We start from the raw sequence: 26657 nt of genomic DNA on the forward strand, positions 1-26657 counted from the left end.
GCTTGCGTTTTTAGATAGAGTGGTGAGAGTTGGAGGATTTATTATTTGAGGGGAGTGGGTAGGGAAGTGGGTTCAATATCTCTGCCTCTGTCACCACAACTTTTCCTCTCTCTCTCCATCTATTTGCTTCAATGTTGCACCCTAAAATTAATGGAAAGTAAAATCCCATTGCTTTTTGTTTTATTGTGTGGGATATATGAGGAGTGTGCGGATGGGACAGATGGTGGAGAACAGTGGTTCGCTTTTCCCTCTTGCCCCTTCCATCTGTGTGTTGGATATTTTGAGGCTGGAAAGCATAGTTCTGTGTCACTGGGGTGAAGAGAATCCTGTTCTTTGTCCACAAGGTTTATTGCATTCTCGGTGACTGGGCCCTCAATTCAAGGCCTAATCTCAGGGGTCTCAGGATGTCTTTTCCATTGGCGTCATTCCATACAGTTGCTGTGTTTAATTTTATGAGATGAATCGATGAATCGTTAAATAAAACTGCAGCAGCCACGTCAATTCAATCCACTCAGGATGCAATATTCGGTTTTCCAACTCTCTCACCCAACGTCCTCGTTAGAGTGTGTTATCAGTGAAGGAGAGAGAGAAAAAGAGGAGGGTGCAAGAGAGAGAAAGAGAGAGAGGGAGAGGGAGAGAGAGAGAAGCCCCAGAGGAAGGGAGAGGTGAGAAGATAAATATTCTTCGGGGAGTGAGAGGGGAAGGGTACGTGGTAAGGGTACGTGGATAGGGTACGTGGTAAGGGTACGTGGATAGGGTACGTGGTAAGGTCCTCCACTGTTTTATTCCAGCCGAGCCACCCAGACATTGAAGCATATAAACTAGAAGCATGAGTAGGAGTCTTTGCCACCATTCATTTTTATTGTGGCTGATCATCAAATGCAATATCTTGATTCCTCCTTACCCCAAATCTTTGATCCCTTCACCCCCTCGAGCTGTATCTAATTTATTGTTGAAATCACAGAACGCCTGTGAATTCCACACATTCACACCCTCTGACTGAAGAAATGTCTCCTCCCCTCAGTTCTAAAAAGGTTTTCCCTTATCAACAAACTAAGACAGCCAGTTGTGGACTCCCCCAACATTGGTAACATCCTTTCTGAATCGACCCTGTCTAATCGTGTTTGAATTTTATAAGTTTCTATGAGTTCCCCTCTCACTATTCTGATTTAATTTGACTTAACAACATTCGGTGGCAGTGAATTCCACACATTTACCACACTCTGACTGAATAAATTTCTCCTCACTCAGTTCCAAAAGGTTTGTCCCTCATCCTAAAACTATGACCCCTAGTTCTCGACTCCCCCACCATTGGCAACATTCTTTCTGAATCGACCCTGCCTCATTATGTTAGAATTTAATACGTTTCTCTGAGGTTCCCTCTCACTCTACAAATTTCCATTGAATATAATCCTAACCAACCTAATCTCTCCTCATATGAAAGACCTGTCATCCCAGAAATCAGCCTGGTAAACCGTCGCTGTACTTCCTCTATAGCAAGGACATCCTTCCTCAGATCAGGACACCAAAACTGTACACAATTCTCCAGGTGTGGCCTCACCAATCCTTTATAAATTGCAGCAAATCATCCCTACCCCGAAATAGGAATCATCTCGCGATGAAAGCTTACAGACCATTTGGCTCCATCACTGCCTGCTGTACCTGCCTGGTTCCCTGGAGTCAATGATGCACGAGGAGACCAAGGTTTAGATGAGAATCCACGTCCCTCAATTAACACCCATTCAATAATAACTTGCCTTCCTAATATTCCTGCCAGAGTCGATTTCCTCAAAATAGACTGCATCTGCTATCTGCATATGGCCACACACTCAGCCTGTCCAAATCACGCTGAATATGCTCTGCATCCTCCTCAAAGTTCACCCTCCCTCCCAGCTTTGCACCATCTGCAAATTTGGAGATCATAGAATCATAAAAATCAAAGAAACCCTACAGTACAGAAAGAGGCCATTCGGCCCATCGAGTCTGCACCGACCACAATCCGACCCAGGCCCTCCCCCCATATCCCTACATAGTTTACCCGCTAACCCACGCATCCCAGGACACTAAGGGGCAATTTTAGCATGGCCAATCAACCTAACCCGCACATCTTTGGACTGTGGGAGGAAACCGGAGCACCCGGAGGAAACCCACGCAGACACGAGGAGAATGTGCAAACTCCACACAGACAAAGACCCAAGCCGGGAATCGAACCCAGGTCCCTGGAGCTGTGAAGCAGCAGTGATAACCACTGTGCAACCGTGCCGCCCCATGATGATGCATTGAGTAACCCTTCTGGAAGACTAAATAAACCACACCCACTGGTTCCCCTCGGTCAACTCTACTAGTTCCACCTCAAACAATTCCAAGATATTCCAATCGTGATTTCCCTTTTGTAAATCCATGCTGACTTTGTCTGATTATGGCACTGCCTTCCAAATGCCGAGTTATGAATTCCTTGAAATTTGACGTTTGCGACTTCCCCAGCACCGACTTAAGGCTCACTGGTCCATAGTCACTTCTTTCTCTCTTCAGTCGTGTCTGAATACCGGTTTTGCATGAGCTACTCTCCAATCTGTAGGAACCAGCCCAGAATCCAATAAAATTGGAAAATAACCATCATTGGATCTGCTATTCCCAGGAACACTTCCTTAAGTACTCTGGGATGAAGATGTGGGCGGCACGGTAGCACAGTGGTTAGCACTGCTGCTTCACAGCTCCAGGGACCTGGGTTCGATTCCCGGCTTGGGTCACTGTCTGTGTGGAGTTTGCACATTCTCCTCGTGTCTGTGTCGGTTTCCTCCGGGTGCTCCGGTTTCCTCCCGCAGTCCAAAGATGTGCGAGTTAGGTTGATTAGCCATGCTAAAAATTTGCCCTTAATGTCCTGGGATGCATAGGTTAGAGGGATTAGTGGGTAATTATCCAGCGGTATGGGGTTGGGCCTGGGTGGGATTGTGGTCGGTGCAGACTCGATGGGCGGAATGGCCTCTTTCTGTGCTGTAGGGTTTCTAAGATTATCAGGACCGAGAGATTTATGCACCTTCAATCCCATCATTTTCCCCAAAACAATTTCTCTACAAATTCAAATTTCCTTCAGCTTCTCTCTAAAACGTGTTCCTCTCTGTACTTTTTGTACACTATTCATGTCTTCCTTTCTGAAGATCGAAGCAATGTACGATTTAATTCCTCGGCTATTACTTTGTTCCCCGTTATGGGATCTCCCATTTCTGACTGCAAATGTCCTAGTTTGTCAATCTGTTTCTCATTACATACCGATAGACATATTTTCAAGTCAGTTGTTATGTTCTACTGTAGATTACTTTCATACTCTATTTTTCTTTCCTTAATCAATCACTTCCTCCTCCCAAAAGGTTGTTTTTGTAAACAGTGATTGTGTTACTGAGGGTGAATCTGTGATGGTGTGTTTTAGCTTTTCACCAATTCAAACCGACGATTGTGTTTTAAATGTGGCTGCTGCCACATTGCAATGTGATTGTGGGATCTTACTGTGCAGGATGACCAGCACGATTTCTGAAATGACAGCGTTTCACACATCTCCATCATGACCTCTCTGCTTCTGTCTTCTATACATCAGCTAATAAAGAAAATTGTCATGCCTGTCTTCTTAAGCATCTGATCATTAGAAGTTACCCACTGGAATGGAAAACAATAGAAGGTTTATTTTTTTTTCTTGAATTTAAACAGAAATTAAATTTTTTAAAATCCAAAGAGCAGTTGTCCAGTCACAACCTCAACATAAAAACAATAAATGAACTAACTTCAAAAGACTGAAAAAGTAACAGAGGCTGTGATAAAGAACAATCAGCACATATTCCAAAATTAAGATCATTCTTGACAGATATCATTTAATAATTTTAGCAATTATCAGGAATGATATGGTGTTTCTAGATGCCTTCAGTAAGTTAACACATAACAGACTTCAGTAATCTCAGGACAAGTGGAGTTAGAGGACCAGCAGCAGAATGACGAGAAGCTGGTTACAAAGACACAACACAGGAAGCCGGAGGAAAGGGATTTTCTCTGATTGCTGGGGGGGGGGGGGGGGGAGTAGTTTTCCACAAGGATCAGCACTGGGATCACTGTCCTTCACAATTTATATAAACAGTATGGAATCAGGAAGCAAAGTGATAATTTCAAAATTTACAAACCAATCCAAACTGAGAATGAGAATGATCAGAGTGGAAGAATACAACTCAACACAATAACACATTATTAATAAATTATAAACTTGCAAATTGGGTATTCAAATTGGAAATTAATTTCACCACAGCTCAGTGTCAGGTTCTGCATTCTGATCAGAACAATGTGTTTTCAAATCAGTCTATAGAATTCAAGTATCTGAATGCTTTCGAGGAGTTTAGGGCTTCAGGTGATCAGATTCACAAATCGCGTGAAGCAGCAACACAGTTTAGACATAACCATAACAATCCGGAAAAAAAAACATTGGAATCCATTTCCAGATCAATGGAAATGTGAACAAATCACACAATCTTTGACAATCACAGAATACTCCTTGGTTTGTAATTGGTTTGTTTAAATATCAGGAACTCGCTGAAACCTGGTTCTTTTCAATACAAAGCCAAGGTATGGAGAAATTTCATATCACACAATCACCACCAAACATCATTAAAGCAAAGCCAAACTCTTCTTGGCCTTTTGGCTCAGATCAAGTGTAGTGTCGACATGCTGTACTTGGTTGAAGTCATAAGGTTGCATTTTAGCTTCATTTGAAGTAATTTTTAAAAGCGGCATCTCGGCCTTTTGGCGAAGATGCAAATGAGATCAAGCCTTGGAGGAAGTGCAATGCCTACTCCAATCAGCTTGGATCATGTAGATCAAGCCCCAGACAGGAGGTCAGAGCCCCGTCTTGTCAGCTTGGATCGGGAGTGTCTCAACTTGTTGAGACTCTGAATTGGACTTGATTTGATTGAATTGGATTTTAAAAAGAATTTAAAAGCCAAACTCTTCCTGTTTTCAACATATTCCAAAGATAAAAGACTCCGACAGCTCCACATAATGGACATCTCACTCACCAAATTCAAATAGAATATGTTTAAAATTGAAACAACTTCTTTCATTCCAATTCTTTTCCTAAACACAATACAATTCTACATGGACAGATATTGCCAGATATTAAAGGAGACTTTGATCAGATATTCCACTCAGGTGAAAGAACCACAATCAGTACAATTTTACACTGACAAATATACCCTGCAATACTTGTTCACTGGTGTCTGGTATTCCACTCTGGTTGGTGACCCACATTCAAATTTCCATTATATTCTTACTCCCACACAACGTTATTTCAGAGAGATCACCTTCACTGAGGTCCAATCTTACAATAGATAAGACTGAGTAGTTCACTCCTCAATACATTAACTTCATTGAACATAGAACATAGAACATAGAACATTACAGCGCAGAACAGGCCCTTCGGCCCACGATGTTGCACCGACCAGTTAAAAAAAAACTGTGACCCTCCAACCTAAACCAATTTCTTTTCGTCCATGAACCTATCTACGGATCTCTTAAACGCCCCCAAACTAGGCGCATTTACTACTGATGCTGGCAGGGCATTCCAATCCCTCACCACCCTCTGGGTAAAGAACCTACCCCTGACATCGGTTCTATAACTACCCCCCCTCAATTTAAAGCCATGCCCCCTCGTGCTGGATTTCTCCATCAGAGGAAAAAGGCTATCACTATCCACCCTATCTAAACCTCTAATCATCTTATATGTTTCAATAAGATCCCCTCTTAGCCGCCGCCTTTCCAGCGAAAACAATCCCAAATCCCTCAGCCTCTCCTCATAGGATCTCCCCTCCATACCAGGCAACATCCTGGTAAACCTCCTCTGCACCCTCTCCAAAGCCTCCACATCCTTCCTGTAATGTGGGGACCAGAACTGCACACAGTACTCCAAGTGCGGCCGCACCAGAGTTGTGTACAGTTGCAACATAACGCTACGACTCCTAAATTCAATCCCCCTACCAATAAACGCCAAGACACCATATGCCTTCTTAACAACCTTATCTACTTGATTCCCAACTTTCAGGGATCTATGCACACATACACCTAGATCCCTCTGCTCCTCCACACTATTCAAAGTCCTCCCGTTAGCCCTATACTCAACACATCTGTTATTCCTACCAAAGTGAATTACCTCACACTTCTCCGCATTAAACTCCATCCGCCACCTCTCGGCCCAACTTTGCAACCTGTCTAAGTCTTCCTGCAAACTACGACACCCTTCCTCACTGTCTACCACACCACCGACTTTGGTGTCATCAGCAAATTTGCTAATCCACCCAACTATAGTTATTGAGTAGTGAGCCCGTGAATAACAGACAGAGGCTCATTTTCAGTTGATGAAAAGGATTAAACACACAGAGATATTTCAAGCCATTTGATTTAAGTAAATTACATCGTTCACCTGGGGTCTGTATAACAGTGACCACGAGATCAGCATGGAGCATTTTCAGTCAGAGCTTAAAATCAGCGAGCCATTCACACACAGATTTGCACAACCTCAATAGTTAGTCACTCACCGGGAACACCAATAATCGCGATGATTGGGTAGAATATTTTCTGAACGACAACGACTGGAATCATTATCTTCAGTGTGAGGTGATGTGCCTCTTCGAGGTGCTGACAGTCTCTCTGTCTTAAAATCTGACGTTATATGTTCCCAAACCCACCCCTTTAATTTATGCACTGTATATTCACCTTAGGGACATTGTGGCAGAAACCTGGTTTGAAGTTTTTTTTAAAATATATGAATAAACAGATTACGACATTGAGTTCAGTGATGGAAAATATTTATTTTTAGTATTGACTTACCTCTTACCAAACACTAGATTCTGTTGACAACATTGATCAACTAATAATAACAGGGAAGATGTTGTCCACTCAAACACCATCAGTCCCACCTCTAGATCTCACATTGTTTCAGTGATACTTGTCACTGGACGGTGACATTTTAGTAATTGAGTTTCAATTGTTACCTTGTCTCTCTGTGTGATTTTGAACTGTGGACATCTGCGATGTGATTTAAATGGGTTAGAGTTTAGCATAAATTGTAAAATTCTATTGATCAATAATTTGGAACTATTTAGTCTGCAAACACATTTGTTTTTTATCCTGAAATCTACTGCAACTCCTCAAACTGAGAAAATATTCAGAAAGAATGGGACATCTCAGAAAATTCAGGCCCTGCAGCAGATACAATCACATCGCCTCTCAGAGCAGTAAAATAACAGACTTAACTGTGACGAGCAATGCACAGCCTCCAAGTGACACTGGACCCACATCTGATACAGTGTTCAGAAACGTGCTCTGATGTGGAAGGAGAGAGATGAGCACGAGAGAGATGGACGTTTTGTTTGATGGTTTGAATCTAGAAAGGGTGTGAGACTCGGAAATTGAATGGATATGAGTGAGAGAGGAAGACTCTGAGCGAGTGAAAGTGAAAAAGAGGAAGAGAGAAGGATAGATGGGGCGGGAGTGAGGGCGTGATGATGGGGGAAGCAGTTATTGTAAGAGGAATGGTGTTTATAACAGTAACTTAAGTTAGGAAGAAGTCAGCTCCGCTGGCTATGAGGAGAGGTTGAATGAACCAGGATTGTTTACACTGGAAAGACGGAGGCTGAGGGGAGAACTGATAGAGGTCTACAAAATTGTGCGAGGCGCAGACAGGGTGCATAGTCAGAGGCTTTTCTCCAAGGGTGGAAGTGTCAATTACAAGGGGGAGCGGTTTCAAATGCAGGAGGAAATATTAAGGGCGATGTGCCCTTAGAATTTCAATTTTTCACACTGAGAGTGGTGGGTGCCTGGAATGCGCTGCCAGGGGAGTTGGTGGAATCAGGCACATTAGCAACATTTAAGAGGCATCTGGATTGATACATTATTTGAGGGAAGAGGGATACGGATCGAGTAAGCGCAGAATGTTTTATTTTAAAATCGGGCATCATGATAAGCACAGGTTTGGAACGTCGAAGGGCCTATTCCTGTGCTGTCCATTTCTTTGCCCTTTGTTCTTTGAGAGTGTGCATCAGGAAAGACGCAACTGGGGTAAGAGAGAGTTCGACAAATCAGACCACAAGGCTATGCTCCTGCTATAGGCTTACACGTAAAGGCTAAAGCGGGATGATCCATCAAATAAAGTGGTGCAGTGTTGGTCGGAGGAATCGGAAGAACTCCTACGTGACTGCTTAGAGTCCGTGGACTGGTCAATATTCAAAAACTCTGCGACCAGCCTAAACGAGTAGGTCACGACAGTAACTGACTTCATTGGAAGTGTGTAGAAGACTGTGTGCCCAAGAAGATATTGTGTGTGTTTCCCAACGAGAAACCATTGATGAACAGGGATGTCCACTACTTACTGAAGTGCAGGTCTGAGGCGTTCAAGTCAGGCGACCCTGACCTATACGAGAAACGGGCATGGAGTCTACGGAAATAGGGCAAACAGGTAGGGAGGTCATGGCGCCTTTACAGATTAAAGGGGAGGAGGTGCTTGCTGTCTTGAGGCAAATCAGAGTGGATAAATCCCCAGGACCGGACAGGGTATCCCAAACAGACCTTGAGGGAAGCTAGTGTTGAACTTGCAGGGGCCCTGGCAGACATATTTAAAATGTCAGTATTCACGGGGGAAGTGCTGGATGATTGAAGGGTGGCTCATGTTGTTCCGTTGTTTAAAAAAGTTTTCAAAAGAAATGCAGGAAATTATAGGCCAGTAAGGTTGACGTCAGTGGTGGGCAAGTTATTGGAAGGTGTGATGAGGGATAGGATCTACAAATATTTGGATGACAGGGACTTATTAGGGAGAGTCAACATGGCTTTGTGCATGGTAGGTCATGTTTGACCAATCTATTAGAGTTTTTCGAGGAGGTTACCAGGAAAGTGGATGAAGGGAAGGCGGTGGATGTTGTCTACCTGGATTTCAGCAAGGCCTTTGACAAGGTCCCTCATGGGAGGTTAGTTAGAAATGTTCAGTCGCTGGGTATACATGGGGATTTAGTAAATTGGATTAGACACTGGCTCAATGGAAGAAGCCAGAGAGTGGTTGTGGAAGATTGCTTCTCTGAGTGGAGGCCTTTGACTTGTGGTGTGCGGTAGGGATCGGTGTTGTGTCCATTGTTGTTTATCATCTATATCAATGATCTGGATGATAATGTGGTAAATTGGATCAGCAAATTTGCTACCGATACAAAGATTGGAGGTGCAGTGGACAGTGAGGAAGGTTTTCAAAGCTTGCAGAGGGATTTGGACCAACTGGAAAAATGAGCTGAAAAATGGCAAAAAGAATTTAACGCAGACAAGCGTGAGATATTGCACTTTGGAAGGACAAACCAAAGTAGAACGTACACGGTAAATGGTCGGACTCTGAAGAGTGCAGTTGAACAGAGGGATCTGGGAATACAGGAACAGAATTCCCTAAAAGTGATGTCACAGGTGGATAGGGTCGGAAAGAGTGCCTTTGGTACATTTATAAATCGGAGTGTCGAGTTTGAAAGTTGGTGTGTTTTGGTAAGGTTATATAAGGCATTGGTGAGGCAGAATTTAGATTATTGTGTACAGTTTTGGTCACCTAGTTACAGGTAGGATGTAAATAAGGTTGAAAGGGTGCAGAGAAGGTTCACAAGGATTTTGTCGGGACATAGAAGCTGAGTTACAGAGAGAGATTGAATAGGTTGTGACTTGATTCCCTGGCGCGGAGAAGAATGAGAGGAGATTGAATAGAGGTGTATAAGATTTTGATAGGTATAGATAGAGTGAATGCAAGCAGGCTTTTTCCACTGAGGCTAGGGGAGAAAAAAAAACAGAGGGCATGGGTTAAAGGTGAAAGGAGAAAAGTTCAAAGGGAATATTTGGGGGGCTTCTTCACACAGAGAGTGGTAGGAGTGTAGAATGAGCTGCCGGATAAAGTGGTAAATGCTATTAATAAGTGGGAAATGAGAAAGTGGTAACTTGTACCAGTTAAGAAAAAGCTGGATGCGTTCGTGGATGAGAGGGGTGTGGAGGGATATGGTCCAAGTGCAGGTCAGTGGAAATAGGCAAAAAATGTTTCGGCACAGACAAGAAGGTCCAAAAGGCCTGTTTCTGGGCTGTAATTCTCTATGCTTCCATGGTTCTATGGCAAGAACTTTAACAACAGTTCGTTAAAGTCCAACATGTTTTTTGGTAGCAAATGCCACGAACGTCACGGCCATTCAGCCTCTGATCTTCGTGTCAGCGTTGTCCAAGGCGGCCTTCACGACACACGACAGTGCAGAGTCACTGAGGAGAAACTGATAGCCAAGTTCCGCACACATGAGGACGGCTTCAACCGGGATCTTGGGTTCATGTCACACTATCCGTAACCCCACAGCTTGCCTGGACTTGCAGAATCTCAGACTGCATTCCAAGCATTATTCTGTCAATTGAGTTTGTGTCTCTGTATGCCCTGTTTGTGAGCATTTCCCCACATCACCTGACGAAGGGGCAGCGCTCCGAAAGCTCGTGGCATTTGCTACCAAAAAACATGTTGGACTTTAACGAACTGTTGTTAAAGTTCTTGCCATAGAACCATTGAAGCATAGAGAATTACAGCCCAGAAACAGGCTTTTTGCCTTAATCTAGTGGCATTTGCGACCAAATAAACCTGTTCGACTTTAACCTGGTGTTGTGAAACTTCTTACTGTGTTTACACCAGTCCAACGCCGGCATCTCCACATCTATACAAGAAAGCCAGATACGATCTGCACAGATCCATCAAAGATGCCAAAAGCCAACACCGGACCAAGCTAGTGTCCCATGCTAGCCACACAGACCCCCATCGACTATGCCAAGGTCTGCAAGACATAGCAGGCTACAAGATGAAGGCAAGTAAAATCGCTGGCTTCAACACACCCATTTCTAATAAGCTCAATGCGTTCTCTGCCCGTGTTAAGCATGAGGTCAGTAAGAGCATGCTCTCCACCCCAGAAGCCTCGGATCAAACTGCATCTGAGATCGCCATTGCAGATGTCAGAACAGCGCACTCGAAAGTCAACCCATGGAAAGTGACTGGCCCGGATGCCGGACACAGATGAACAGTCACACCCTGCGTGGATCAGCTGGCGGGGGTATTCACCGTCATCTTCAAACTTTCTTTGCAACAATCTGAGATCCCTATCTGCTTCAAGAAGACGGCAATTATCCCAGTAGCAAAGATAAAACAAGCAGCGTGCCTTAATGACGATCTTCCACTGGCTCTGACATCCATCCATCAAAGTCGAAAGGGTCGAGACCTTCATGTTTTAGGTGTCCAGATCACTAACAACCTGTCCTGGTCCCCCCATGCCAACACGAGAGTTAAGAAACCCCCACCAACGCCTCTACGTTTTCAGAAGACGGAGGAAATTTGGAATGTCAGCTACGACTCTCATCAACGTTTACAGATGCACCATAGGTAGCATTCTTTCTGGTTGTATCACAGCTTGCGATGGCTCCTGCTCTGCCCAAAACCGCAAGGAACTACAAAATGTCGTGAATGTAGCCCAATCCGTCACTCAAACCAGCCTCTCATCCATTGACTCTGTCTACACTTCCCGCTGCCTCAGCAAAGCATCCAGCATAATTCAGGACCCCGCGCACCTCGGATATTCTCTCTTCCACCTTCTTCCCTCAGGAAAAATACACATAAGTCTGAGCTCAGGTACCAACCGACTCAAGATCAGTTGCTTCCCTGCTGCCGTCAGACTTTTGAATTGAAGAACTTGCATTCAGTTGGTCTTTCTCTACACCCTAGCTATGACTGTAACACTACATTCTGCACTCTCTCACTTTCCTTCTCTATGAACGGTATGCTTTGTCTGTACAGCGCGCAAGAAACAATACTTTTCACTGTATGCAAATGTATGTGACAATAACAAATCAAACCAAATCAATTCAAAATCATTATGAAGTGTTTTGAAAGGTTATTCATGGCACAAATCAGTTCTAGCCTCCCAGATTGCCTGGATCCATTCTGGTTAGCCTACCACCACAACCAGTCCACCACAGACACCATCTCCCTGGCCCTGCGCTCAACCCTGGAACAGCCAGGTAACAAGGACAACTGTGCCAGACTCCTATTTATTGAGTACAACTCAGCCTTCAAAGAACAAAGGACAGTACAGCACAGGAACAGGCCCTTCGGCCCTCCAAGCCTGCACCGAACATGATACCTGCCTAAACTAAAACCGTATGCACTCACAGAGTCCGTATCCTTTCATTCCCATCCTATCCATGTACTTATCTAGTTGCTCCTTAAATGCCGCTATTGTACCTGCTCCCACCACCTCCCCGGGCAGCGCATTCCAGACATTCACCATCCTCAGTGTAAAAAACGTGCATCGTGCATCTCCTCTAAACTTTTCCCCACACACCTTAAACCTTTGTCATATGATGACAAGTACATGACGAGATTTAAAATAAAGATATTAGATGCGTGTCAACGGGTATAAAAAGATTTGGATTCTAAAAGGGTTAATGCTGCCGTTCAGTGACTGGAATTAATGTTCTTCACCTTGAGATCTCAGTATTTGTGGCCCTTCTTTTCCTTCCAGTGAGTAGAAGAAGCAGCTTTAGAAATATTTTTTTTCCATTTAGTTGTATCAGGTCACAAAATGCAGCTTTATGATTTCCACAGATATATATTCCGCTGAATTCAGCAAACCAATCCCCAGCAACTGAATGATGCTTTCGGTCACTGAGTGATGTTAGAGTTTTGAGCAGGTCTGGGAATGTAAGCCCTCTTGTTTAACGCTGACATGCAAAGTCGCTGTTAATGGGGGATATTCCATTGTTTCTATCCAAATAAATGATCCAAAGATCTCCTTTCCCTCCACATAATTTCTGACCTCTTTCCGGAGCTGGAATAAGCTATCTCAGTTTGGACCGACTGCTAATAATTGGCCAAAAACAACGTAGCAAGCGTTATGGAGAAGTCAGATATTGATACAGATAATTCTGATATTTATTTGTGGGAGCATAAATTCTGATATTCATGCTCCCACACTGCCACCTCTGCTTGACCTGAAATAGATGCTCTCTTCAGCAATTAGGTAAACCAAGTGTATTCGTGAGGAAGAGACTTAGTCCTGAATTCAATCTTTATGTTGTTCATATGAGCCGAGAATCAGAAACATTGAAGGAATTCTTAAAAGTGTTTGAGACAGTTTGTGTAACACTTTTGCTGTGTTGTCCTTAATCGATGTTGTAATTTGGAGGTTCCAAGGACTAAGCAGTGAGAATGAGGTGAGTGTTGCATTTGTTTGTCTGTGGATATTAAAAATGAAGTCGGTGATGTACCTGGAGGGTAATGGCAGTAGTACTGAGGTCAGGCATCCACCTGGGTATATATTGATAATAAAAGGAATTTAGTGATGTAATTGAGTAGGTAGTGATGAGAAGATTGGTGTTGAGGTTTGGGAGCTGGTGAGAGTTTGTGTCGAATGAACGATTGCATACAGATGCCACCTCACTCTACACTGTGTTTATGCATCTCTCTCAGGTCAGATACAGCACCAATTAGACACAGGACTCTGCCCCTGCACTTATCCATCAAGCATTCTTTTGGAAGTACAGTCGTGGGGGTGGGCGGAGGGGGGGGGGGCGGGAGTGGAGGACAAGCCTACCTCCCTGTAGGAAAACATTAAGCCCCTCGAGACTGGTCATCCAGTTGATAAGATCTTGGCTCATTTGATTTGTCTCTCATCTCGTAATTCTGAAAATAGTTACCCTTCAGCTTCCCATTTCCTCTTGAAATTCTTGATTTAATGTGCTTACTGCTCATGATCAGACACTGCATTTCAGATACGAGCTATCCACTACTTAACAAATGTTTTCATTGTCCCCATGTACCTTCACTATGCATCGTTTGCGAGAGGGGGAGGTGTGTAGGGGTTGGAGTGTGTGTGAGAGGGGTGTGCAGCGGTGGAGTCGTCATGTGAGAGGGAAAGAAGGATGTCGATGTGAGAGGGAAAGGGAGATGCTGAGGTGAGAGGGAAAGGGGGATATTGAGGTGAGAGGGAAAGGGGGATGTTGAGGTGGGATGGAAAGAGGGATGTTGAGGTGAGATGGAAAGGAGGGTGTTGAGGTGAGAGGGAAAGAGAGATGCTGAGGGAGAGGCAAAGGGGGATGTTGAGGTGAGAGGGAAAGGGGGCTGTTGAGGCCAGGAATTGTGCTGAGGTTGGAGGGAGAATGTTGATGAGAGGGGGAGCATTATGAGGAGGGGATATGTTGAGTGAAATGGGAATGATTAGGTGAGGGTGAAAAATGCTGAGAAGTGGGTGAGTGTTGAGATGTGAGGAGACAGTTGAGATGAGTTGCTAGATTTTTGAGGTCTGAAGGAGGAGAGTGGATCAGAGATAGACAGTGTTGGGGTGATTATGGGAGTGTTGAGGCGAGACGGAGATTATTGAGCTTCGAGGGGGAGTATGGATTTGAGAGTGAGACCGTCGACCTGACGGGGGAATGTAAAGATGAAAGGAAATTGTTTGATGTGAGAGAGGGAGATTGTTGAAGGGAAAGGGGCGTGTAGAAGTGAGAGGGAGAGTGATGAGATGAGTGTGGATTGTTGAATTGAGAGAGGGAAAGTTGACGTAAGATGCTGGGAGCTGCGGTGAGGCAGAGGGCTGAGATGAGAAGCGAGAGCTGACATGAGAAGGGAGAATGTTGAGTTGAGGCAGGGCTCGAGTTGTCCTCCGCGCTCACCCCAAAATCAGATAATCCCGCCAGAATTAATGGGATCTTTGCATGGTCTGTGCCCGCCCGCTCCAACTCCCATGTGTTGTGGGACGGGAGATTTAGCTCTTGGGGATCTGAGGTGAGAGTGCAAAGCTGGATGGAGAGTGTGGAGATGAGATGGGTAGAGTTGTGGTGCGTGGGGCAATGTAGATGTGAACAGGGAGGACTGATGTGAGGTTTAAGGATATTACGTTGGGAGGGGGTGGGTTGTGTTGAGTGGGGGAGTGTTGAGCTGATAGGGGGTGTTCTGGTGAGAGGGGTGATGTTGACCTGAGTGGGAGAATGTAGATTTGAGAAGTTGTGTGCTGAGATGAGCGTTGGCCTGTTGCGATGAGAGAGGTTGCGTTGCAGTGAGGGGAATGTGTGTTGAGGTTTGGGAAAGTGTGTTGAGGTGGTGGAGAGTGCTGAGTTGAGGGGAAGTATTTTTGATGGGTGGGTGTGTTGAGGTGAGAAGGGGAGTTTTGACATCAGACGGACATGGTTCCATTGAAACATGGCAGTGTTCATATAAGGCGGCATTTCGAGCTGAGAGGAGAAATGTTCATGTGAGAGGGCTGTGTTGATGTGTGAGGGGGAGTATTAAGCAGAGTGGTGTGTGTTTCGAAAAGAGTGGTCGCTGACATCAGAAGGGGTGGGTTTTGAGATAAGGGAGATGTGGATCGCAGGTGGTGAATTCGGATGTGAGGGGGAGAATTTCGATGTGAGATGGATAGTGTTGAGTTGAGACAGATAGCGTTGTGGAAAAAGGATGTGATGTCTGTGTGATAGAGATTGTTAGAGGGAAGGGGAGTATTGAGGTGAGCGGGGGTGGTGTTGTGATGAGGGTGTGTGTTGAAGTGACAGGATAGTGTTGATGTGAGAGGGAGAGTGTTGCGGTAACGGGGAGTGTTCAGTTGAAAGCGTGAGTGTTAATGTTGTCATGTGAGTGTACCTTTAAGAATTATTTTACATCATGCCGCTTATATGGAGGTGGAGTGAAGCTGTGGCAATCAGGTTTTATTTTTCCTTTTGGTCATTTAGTTTTGTTTTGGGAAGCTGTTTAGCAGCAAGCCAAGAAGCAATCTCTCTCTCCCTCTCCCTGTCCTTCTCTTTTTAAAAAGCTGTGTTTTGACAAGCAGATTCGATTACAACCTATTCAGCGTTTCTTCTCAAGGGATTATGAGCATTCAACCCAGGAGGCTGGTCACGTGCAATAAGTAGGCATTAACCTCCACTGTATTGTGGTGATTTGGAGGGTTTTGTGGATTGGATGTTGGCTTTGGTTCGAACACACGAGAGATAGTTCCTTCGGAGTTGTACATTATCGTGGTTGTTGTGTTTCTTGTTTGTAATTGTTAAAAGTTCTTGCTAATTGTCTTACTATACATGTCAACAATAATCTCAATTAAACTTTGTTTTGAATAAAATTTTCTCGTGGGTCAGGTAACTGACACCTGAAGTGAAACCTCTCGTGCTCCTTCCAGCCAAATTCAAGGTAAAGCGTAACAGGTCAGTCGAGCTTCATGGAACACCTGGAAGTATCCAACCTTACTGATAAGAATTGGGGGCTCCGGGATTGAAATCTGTATTTCTTGATTGATTTGGGATGAGTGAACTCAAAGACAGTGCGTGGTGCGCAGATTTCTGTTTTATTTTCAGATGTTGTATTCAAGTTTAAATAGCGAGTGCGGTTTGGATTAATGGCTCTTTCAGAGGCTCAGAAATTTCTGCAGCTGGAGGAAGTCAGCAAGTTACCTTACAGAAAGTGAGTAAGGCAAAGATTTTGGAATTAGGAAATACATTGCAGTTGACATTGCCTGACAGAGTACGGAAAGGAGAGAGAATTGTGGCGAACGCATTTGGAATTGTCAGAAGCACAATCAGAATCGTTGGAAATGGCGGGAATTCATTTACAAATGAAACTGACTGAAATATGAAAAATAATTGAAACTCTTTGAATTACAGGCGAAAGGAAAGGGAGGAACAGCATGCAAAATAATTAAAACGATCTGAATTACAGGCAAAAGGAAAAAAGGAGACAAGGGGAAGAGAGAAGTAAAAATTGAGAGACTTTGAACATCGGAAACTGGCCTTCAAACGTAAACGTCGGGAATGATTGGCGGAGGTAAAGGGCAAAGTACAGTGTGAGGGTAGTGATGAGGATTGTGAGAGAATGAGGGGCAGAAAATAAATCAGGAGATAGAAAAGGCCAATACAAAAGGCAATGTTACAATAATCATGTGGGACTTCAATATGCAGGTGGACTGGGAAAATCAGGTCGGTAGTGGATCCCAAGAAAAGGAATTTGTGGAATGTCGAAGAGATGGATTTCTGAAGCAGCTTGTGACAGAGCGGACTTGGGAACAGACAATTCTGGATTTGGTGATGTGTAGTGAGGCACAATTGATTGGGGAGTTTAAGGTGATGGAGCAGTGACCACAAATTATGGAATTTACCCTGCAGTTTGAGAGGAAGAAGCCGGAATCAGGTGTAAAGGTGTTCGAATTAAATAAAGGCAACTACAATGACATGAGGGAGGAGCTGGCCAGAGTTGTTTGGTAAGGGAGCCCAGCAGGGAAGACTGTGGAACAGCAACGGCAGGAGTTTTTGAGAGTTATTCGGGAGGCACAACAGAAATTCAACCCAGTGAGGAGGAAACATGCCAGAGGGAGGATGATGCATTCATGGCTGACGAGGAAGTCAAGGACAGCATAAGCACAAAAGAAAAAGCACACAAAGTGGCAAGGATTTTTGGGAAGCCAGAGGATTGGGAAACCTTTAAAAGCGAGCAGAGGACAACTGAAAAAGCAATAAGGGGGGAGAAGATGAAATATGAGTGCAAGCTAGCTTGTAATATAAAAGAAGATGGGAAGAGGTTTTTTTTCAATATATAAAAACGTAAGAGAGAGGCAAAAATAGCCATTGGACCACTGGATAATGAGGCTGGAGAAGGAATAATAGGAAACAAAGAAATGGCAGAGGACCTGAATAGTTACTTTGCATCAATCTTCACGGTTGAAGACACCAGTGGGATGCCAGAGCTCCGGCAGAGTCGGGGGGCACAAGTCAGTGAAGTGGCCATCACTAAGGAGAAGGTTCTGGCGAAACTGAAAGGTCTGAAGGTGGATAAATCGCATGGGAGAAATGGACTACACCCCAGGGTTCTAAAATAGATAGCTGAGGAAATTGTGGAGGCATTGGTGGTGATCTTTCAGGAATCACTGGAAACAGGGACGGTACCAGAGGACCGGAATGTAGCTAATATGACACTGCTGTTTAAGAAGGGAGGGAGGCAGCAGACATGAAATTACAGGCCAGTTAGCCTGACTTCTGTCCGATTTTAGAGTTCATTCTTAGAGATGAGATCGCAGAAGTGCATGATAAAATGGGACTGAGTCAGGACGGCTTTGTCAAGTGGAGCTCATGTCTGACGAATCTGTTAGAGTTCTTTGAGGAGGTAACAAGGAAGTTAGATAGGGAGAACCAGTGGACCTGATTTATTTCGATTTCCAAAAGGCCATTGAGAAGGCGCTGCACAGGAGACTGTTAAATAAGTTAAGTGCCAATGGTGTTGAGGGCAAGATCCTGGCATGGATAGAGGATTGGCTGACTGGCAGAAGGCAGAGAGTGGGGATGAAGGGATCTTTTTTCAGGATGGCAGCCAGTGACTAGTGGTGTGCCTCAGGGGTCGGTGCTGGGAACACAACTTTTCACAATATGCATTACCGATTTGGAAGAACGAAATGAAGGCACTGTTGCTTCGTTGGCACATGATACAAAGATACGCAGAAGGACAGGGAATATTGAGGAAGTCGGGGGGAGGGTGGGCTGAAGAAGGAATTGGACAGGTTAGAGAGTGGGCAAAGAAGTGGCAGATGGAATACAATGAGGAAAAGTGTGGGATTATTCCACTTTGCAAGGAGGAATGGAGGCAGAGACTATTTTCGAAATGTTGAATAACTTAAAAAAATCAGATCCACGAAGGAATTTGGGAGTCCTTGTTCAACATTCTCTAAAGGTTAACCTGAAGGTTCAGTCGGCAGTTAGAAAGGCAAATGGAATGCTGGCATTCGTGTCGAGAGGGTCCATACCAGGGTCAGGCCCGCACCAGGCTCAGGCCCACTCAGGTTCAGACAGAGGAGCGGTTCGGATTCACGCATCGTTCGGACTCAGAAGAGGCTCAGAGTTACAGAAGGCTCGGACTCAGACCATGTACAGATTCACCTCGCTTCACAATTACAGAAACATTGAAATATGGAAGAAGCAGGAGTAGGCCATTCGGCCCTTCGAGCCTGCTCCGCCATTCAGTTTGATCATAGCTGATCATCAACTTCAATATCCTGATCACCCCTTCCTCCCATATTCCGTGATCACTTTAGCCCCACGAGCAATATATAATTTCTTCCTGAAATCACGAAAGGTTTTGACCTCAACAACTTTCTGTGGGAGTGAAGTCCAAAGATTATCTGGGTGGAGAAATTTCTCCTCATCTCTGTTCTAAAAGTTTGATGCTTATCCCCAAACCATGAGCCCTTGTCCTCAACTTCCTGAGCATCGGGAACATTCTTTCTGAATCTCCGCTGTTTAAACCTGTTCCAATATTATATGTTTCACCCGAATAAACTCCAATGAACAAAGCCCTAACGACTTAGTCTCTCTTCATATCACAGATTGCCATCCCAGGAATCAGCCTGGTAAACATTCGCTGTACTCCTGCTATAGCAAGGACATCCTTCCTCAGATATGGACACCAAAACTGCACTACTCGAAGTGTGGACTCAGCAATTTCCTTTACAGCTGCAGTGATGATGTGGAGATGCCGGCGTTGGACAAGGGTAAATATTGTAAGAGTTTGAACAACACCAGGTTTAAGTCCGACAGATTTATTTGGTAAAATTTCATCCAGCAACTCCAGCAACACATATCTATTCCTGGACGCAAATCTTCTACCTCTGAAGGCCAGCATACCATTGGTCTTTTTGTACTGCCTGTTGTACATGCGCGCATACTTTCAGTTACTGGTGCACGCGGACACCAAGGTCCCGCTGAGTATCCACCTCTCTCAATTTACACCCATTCAAATATCAAACTGTCTTCCTGGTATTGGTGCCAAAGTATATAACCTCACATTTACCCACATTATACTGCAACTACTTTGCAAATGCCCACACATTGAGCCTGTTGAAATCTCACTGCAACATGCCTGCATGTTTCTCACAGCTCACACTCACCCACCTTTTATAGAACATAGAACATAGAACAGTACAGCACAGAACACGCCCTTCGGCCCACGATGTTGTGCCGAGCTTTATCTGAAATCAAGATCAAGCTATCCCAATTCCTATCATCCTGGGGTGCTCCATGTGCCTATCCAATAAGCGCTTAAATGTTCCTAAAGTGTCTGACTCCACTATCAATGCAGGCAGTCCATTCCACACCCCAATCTCTCTCTGCGTAAAGAACCTACCTCTGATATCCTTCCTATATCTCCCACCACGAACCCTATAGTTATGCCCCCTTGTAATAGCTCCATCCACCCGAGGAAATAGTCTTTGAACGTTCACTCTATCTATCCCCCTCATCATTTTATAAACCTCTATTAAGTCTCCCGTCAGCCTCCTCCGCTCCAGAGAGAACAGCCCGAGCTCCCTCAACCTTTCCTCATAAGACCTACCCTGCAAACCAAGCAGCATCCTGGTAAATCTCCTCTGCACTCTTTCCAGCGCTTCCACATCCTTCTTATAGTGAGGTGACCAGAACTGCACACAATATTCCAAATGTGGTCTCACCAAGGCCCTGTACAGTTGCAGCATAGCCCCACGGCTCTTGAACTCCAACCCCCTGCTAATAAAAGCTAACACACTATAGGCCTTCTTCACAGCTCTATCCACTTCAGTGACAAACTTTAGAGATCTGTGGATATGGACCCCAAGAACTCTCTGTTCCTCCACAGTCTTCAGAACCCTACCTTTGACCCTGTAATCCACATATTTGTCCAACCAAAATGAATCACCTCACATTATCAGGGTTGAACTCCATCTGCCATTTTTCAGCCCAGCTTTGCATCCTATCTATGTCTCTTTGCAGCCTACAACAGCACTCCACCTCATCCACTACTCCCCCAATCTTGGTGTCATCAGCAAATTTACTGATCCACCCTTCAGCCCCCTCCTCTAAGTCATTAATAAAAATCACCAAGAGCAGAGGACCAAGCACTGATCCCTGTGGCACTCCGCTAGCAACCTGCCTCCAGCCGGAAAATTTTCCATCCACGATCACCCTCTGTCTTCGATCAGTTAGCCAGTTACCTATCCAATCGGCCAACTTTCCCTCTATCCCACTCCTCCTTACTTTCATCATAAGCCGACCATGGGGGACCTTATCAAACGCCTTACTAAAATCCATGTATATGACATCAACTGCCCTACCTTCATCAACACACTTAGTTACCTCTTCAAAAAATTCAATCAAATTTGTGAGGCACGACTTGCCCTTCACGAATCCATGCTTACTATCCCAGATTAATCCGCATCTTTCTAAATGGTCGTAAATCCAATCCCTAAGGACCTTTTCTATCAATTTACCAACCACCGAAGAAAGACTAACCGGTCTATAATTACCAGGGTCATTTCTATTCCCTTTCTTAAACAGAGGAACAACATTCGCCACTCTCCAGTCCTCTGGCACCATCCCCGTGGACAGTGAGGACCCAAAGATCAAAGCCAAAGGCTCTGCAATCTCACCCCTTGCCTCCCAAAGAATCCTAGGGTATGTTTCATCAGGCCCAGGGGACTTATCGACCTTCAGTTTATTCAAAACTGCCAGTACATCCTCCCTCCGAAAATCTATTTCCTCCAGCCTATTAGCCTGTAACACCTTCTCTTCCTCAAAAACATGGCCCCTCTCCTTGGTGAACACTGGAGAAAAGTATTCATTCATCACCTCGCCTATCTCTACTGACTCCATACACAAGTTCCCACTACTGTCCTTGACCGGCCCGAACCTCACCCTGGTCATTCTTTTATTCCTCACATCAGAGTAAAAAGCCTTGGGGATTTCCTTGATCCGACTCGCCAAGGACATCTCATGTCCCCTCCTAGCTCTCCTAAGCCCCCTTTTTAGCTCATTCCTTGCTAACTTGTAACCCTCAATCGAGCCTCCCGAACCTTGTTTCCTCATCCCTACATAAGCTTCCCTCTTCCTTTTCACAAGACATTCCACCTCTTTCGTGAACCATGGTTCCCTCGCTCGGCCATTTCCTCCCTGCCTGACAGGCGCATACCTATCAAGGACACCCACTATTTGTTCCTTGAAAAAGTTCCACTTTTCATTAGTGCCTTTCCCTGACAGTTTCTGTTCCCATCTGATGCCCCCTCAGTCTTGCCTAATCGCATCATATTTACCTCTTCCCCAATTGTAAACCTTGCCCTGCCGTACGGCCCTATCCCTCTCCATTGCAATAACAAAAGACACTGAATTGTGGTCACTATCTCCAAAGTGCTTCCCCACAACCAAATCTAACACTTGGCCCGGTTTATTTCCCAGTACCAAATCCAATGTGGCCTCACCACTTGTCGGCCTATCCACATATTGTGTCAGGAAACCCTCCTGCACACACTGTACAAAAACTGTCCCTCCGAACTACTTGACCTACAAAGGTTCCAATCAATATTTGGAAAGTTAAAGTCCCCCATGACAACAACTACTTTTTTCATCTGCAAATTTGGAGATAATACATTTAGTCCCATTTTCAGAACAATTAACATACAATGTGAACAATTGGGGTCCGTGCACAGATGCCTGCAGCACCCCACGAGACACTGACTGAAAAGATGGAGTATGTGGACTTTAAGAGAGAGGTTGTGCTGGAATCTTTGACTGGCATCAAGTTAGATAAATCGCCGGGTACGGATGGGATGTACCCCAGGTTACTGTTGGAGGCGGGGGAAGAGATTGCAGAGCATCTTTGCGTCGTCGATGGAGATGGGAGAGGTGCCGGAGGATTGGAGGATTACGGATGTGGTTCCTATTTTCAAGAAGGGGAATAGGGATTGCCCAGGAAATTACCGACCGGTGAGTCTAACCTCAGTGGTTGGTAAGCTGATGGAGAAGATCCTGAGCGACAAGATTTATTAGCATTTAGAGAGGTTTAGTGTGCTCAAGAATACTCAGCATGGCTTTGTCAAAGGCAGATCGTACCTTACGAGCCTGGTGGAGTTCTTCGAAAATGTGCGAGAACACACTGACGAAGCGAAAGCGGTAGATGTGGTTTATATGGATTTTAGCAAGGCGTTCGATAAGGTCCCCCATGCAAGGCTTCCAGAAAAAAGTGAGAGGGCATGGGATCCAAGGGGCTGCTGCCCTGTGGATCCAGATTTGGCTCGCCCAAGGGAGGCAGAGAGTGGGTAAAGATGGGTCTTTTTCTAGTTGGAGGTCGGTCACCAGTGGTGTGCCCCAGGGTTCTGGGACCCTTGCTGTTTGTCATTTTCATAAATGACCTGGATGAAGAAGCGGAGGGATGGGTTGGTAAGTTTGCCGACGACACGAAGGTTGGTGGGGTTGTGGATAGTCTGGAGGGATGTCAGAAGTTACAGAGGGACATAGATAGGATGCAAGACTGGGCGGAGAAGTGCCAGATGGACTTCAACCCAGATAAATGCATAGTGGTCCATTTTGGCAGGTTAAGTGGGATGAAGGAGTACAATATAAAGGGAAAGACTCTTAGTACTGTAGAGGATCACAAGGATCTTGTGGTCCGGGTCCATAGGACTCTAAAATCGGCCCCACAGTTGGAGGAGGTGGTTAAGAAGGCGTATGGTGTGCTGGCCTTTATCAATCGAGAGATTGAGTTTAGGAGTCCGGGGATAATGATGCAGCTACATAAGACCCTCGTCAGACCCCACTTGGAGTGCTGTGCTCAGTTCTGGTCGCCTCATTCCAGAAAGGATGTGGAAAAGATTGAAAGGGTGCAGAGGAGATTTACGAGGATGTTGCCTGGATTGAGTGGCATGCCTTACGGGGATAGGCTGAGGGAGCTGGGTCTTTTCTCCTTGGCGAGACGTAGGATGAGAGCAGACCTAATAGAGGTATATAAGTTGTTGCGAGGCATAGATCGGGTGAACACTCTGACACTTTTTCCCAGGGTGCAAATGGCTGCTACGAGAGGACACAGGTTTAAGGTGCTGGGGGGGAGGTACAGGGGAAATGTTCGGGGGAAGCTTTTCACACAGAGGGTGGTGGGCGAGTGGAATCGGCTGTCGTCAGTGGTGGTGGAGGCAAACTCAATCGGGTCTTTTAAGAGACTCCTGGATGAGTACATGGGACTTAATAGGATGGTAGGCCGAGAAGGTAGGGATATGTTCGGCACAACTTGTGGGGCCGAAGGGCCTGTTTTGTGCAGTAGGTTTTCTATGTTTTTCTATGTTTCCAATCAGAAAAAGGCTCATTTATTGCCAACTCTTTGCTTTCTGTCTGCTTACTAGCTTTCTATCTATCTCAAAACATTGCCTGCAATCCCATGCGTTTTCATGTTACATGGTAGTTAGTTTTGTGAGACCTTGTCGAAAGCCTTCTGAAAGTCTCAATAAACCCATCTGCTCACATCACTTTCTGAACTGTAATGTCTGGGGGACACCTGCCCGCACTGGACCTGGTCGTAAGGGACCGGGTAGTAAACGAAACAAGACACAGCAACACCACTCCATCCACTTCCCTAAACTCCCACACCTACCCCAACTCTCAGTGCTTCACTCTTTGCAGCTTGGAGCTGCCTGTGGAGCTCCCTGAGTGGGCAGACTTCACAGGCCTCAGTTCGGTAGTTTTTATTTGCGTATGTCCAACTATGACCCTGTTTGAACTCATTGCATCCCTCCCCCTCCAGGTCTGAGGAACCGCCGAGGGCTGACTGCCTTGGAAGACTTTTTTGGAGTTTCAATGTTGGGTCCAGTTCCTCCTGCTCAGCCTCGGAAGTGAGTGGGGTTCAGCAGACCGGAGCTCGCCTCTTCCGTCATGAGCGTTGTGGCCCGAGTTCCCTTTATCGGGTGACAATGTGGTCGAGAGGCGAAGCCTGCTGTGTCCATTTCAGACTCCGAGGTTCCCATTGGCGGAGTTGGAGTGCAGTAGCCGGAGTGCCTGAAATTCTTTGCAAAGTTCCAAGTGTGCTGGGAATTGATTTTTCCTGCATTGCTTGGGGTTCAATTGCTTGTAGATGATTGAAGTATTCCCATCGAATGGTGTCTCCCAAGCGAACTTGATAGGAAACTGGTCCTATTCCAGATTTGAACGTGCCTTCTAACCACGCGGATCCACTGCCATAATTCTTTACTAATAACCTAACAACTGCCTTTAAGTCCCTCTCCCGTTTGGTGGGAATGGCACTGGATGTCAACTCCCGCCCTCGGAAAATCAGGTTTAACTTTGGGCGTAGTGAACTTCCCATGAGCACTCTGCTTGGGTTATTGCAGTTGTTGAAGGGGGTGGGGGGGCGTGGTTGGGGGGGGGAGGGTGTTGTCCTGTAATTGAAGATGAATCTGGATGGCTGGTGTCCAAGGAGGCTGTGGGATGGTTTTTTGAAACTGTTTTACTGTTTGGGCCGCTATTTCTGCCAGGCCGTTGGATGATGGGTAATATAGGCACTGTCCTAACGTGTCAAATTCTGTTCAATTTCATGCAATGCACAAATTCCTGACTGATGAAGGGTGGTCCATTTTCAGAAACCAACACTTGCGGGATCCCGGGTGTCAAGGAAGAGGCGTGAATTTTCTCCACTCTTGTCCTTGTGTTTGATTAACTCAACCTGTGTACGGCCATCCATTTTGAATCAGCATCTACCATAATCATGAACATAGACCCCATGAACGGTCCGGCACTGTCCATGTGCAGCCACGTCTACGAGCGTCCCAGCCATTCCCATTTGTGAAGATTAATGACTGGTGATAGTTCTGTCCTTGTTGATATTGCCAACACAGACCCAAGAGCAAATGTCTGTATCCATACCTGGCCACCAAACATCGCAATTTGGAGGATCTTCAGTTTGTCACTTCTGGGTGGCCATGATAAAGTTCAGCCAGGATACGTCATATCCGATTCCGGTGAATCGTCACATCCGGTTACCAGGCTACGTCACAACTTTGGCTGCATGCCAACCCTAGCTACGTCATCAACCCGCAACGGAGGTTGGGGTTAAATGGCATGACACATCGGCCTTCAGGATGGTGAACCTGGCTCAGGATGACACTCTTGAAGCCCATAGGCGTGTGTCATCTTCCACAGTCAGCTGCTCTCTGCCACTCCAATATGGGTGCAATTCAGGCGGTAACGGCCTTTTGGGTTCCCCCATCAGCACTGGCTGCTTCAGTTTATTCAGGACTGGGTAATTTCGCGTCCACAGCCGAATATTATTGGCTGCCACTGGGAGTGTTTTGAAAAAGTTCATGATTACCGTCTCTTCCATTGGGGATACGACAAGTGTCTGTTAATTGTAGCCAGCTCAAGGCATCTGCCTTCGCGGCTTGGCCTCCTCGTTGCCCATGTTCAGAGTGCAATTAAGTGTCAACCACATTGCTGTGGCCCTGGAGTCACCTTTAAACCTGACCACGTGAGGACGACAGATTTCGTTCCCTGGGACATTGGTGAGCATAAAATGTTTCGGTCCAAGTATGATTCAAATGAACCACTAGCGAGTCTTTATCATACAAATTTTATATAAGAATGCAGTTAACATATAATATGACAATTTGCAATAAATTCTACCAATTACAAACAAGGACAAAAACCATGATATTGTGTCAATTTTAACAGCTCCGAATACTTTTGTAACGAAATACACCTTCTTATAAACATACACGCAATGTTTCAGGAATGAACAAATGAAAAAGCCTGAATGTGCAAGTTTGAGAGAAACTTTCTGAACA

The 26657-nt window shown here is 45.2% G+C and overlaps 1 protein-coding gene and 1 non-coding gene across 2 annotated transcripts in view; both read left to right on the forward strand.

Moving 5' to 3' along the window:
* The window catches only part of LOC144483376 (uncharacterized), a 490005-nt gene that overhangs the window by 254463 nt on the left and 208885 nt on the right, over positions 1 to 26657 (forward strand). The gene's annotated exons all lie outside the window — the stretch shown is intronic.
* LOC144483396 (U2 spliceosomal RNA) lies at positions 4659 to 4848 on the forward strand. The gene has a single exon (XR_013495996.1). It is a non-coding gene; the product is annotated as a U2 spliceosomal RNA (small nuclear RNA).

The sequence above is a fragment of the Mustelus asterias genome, unplaced genomic scaffold (assembly GCF_964213995.1).
Source record: "Mustelus asterias unplaced genomic scaffold, sMusAst1.hap1.1 HAP1_SCAFFOLD_63, whole genome shotgun sequence".
NCBI lineage: Eukaryota > Metazoa > Chordata > Chondrichthyes > Carcharhiniformes > Triakidae > Mustelus > Mustelus asterias.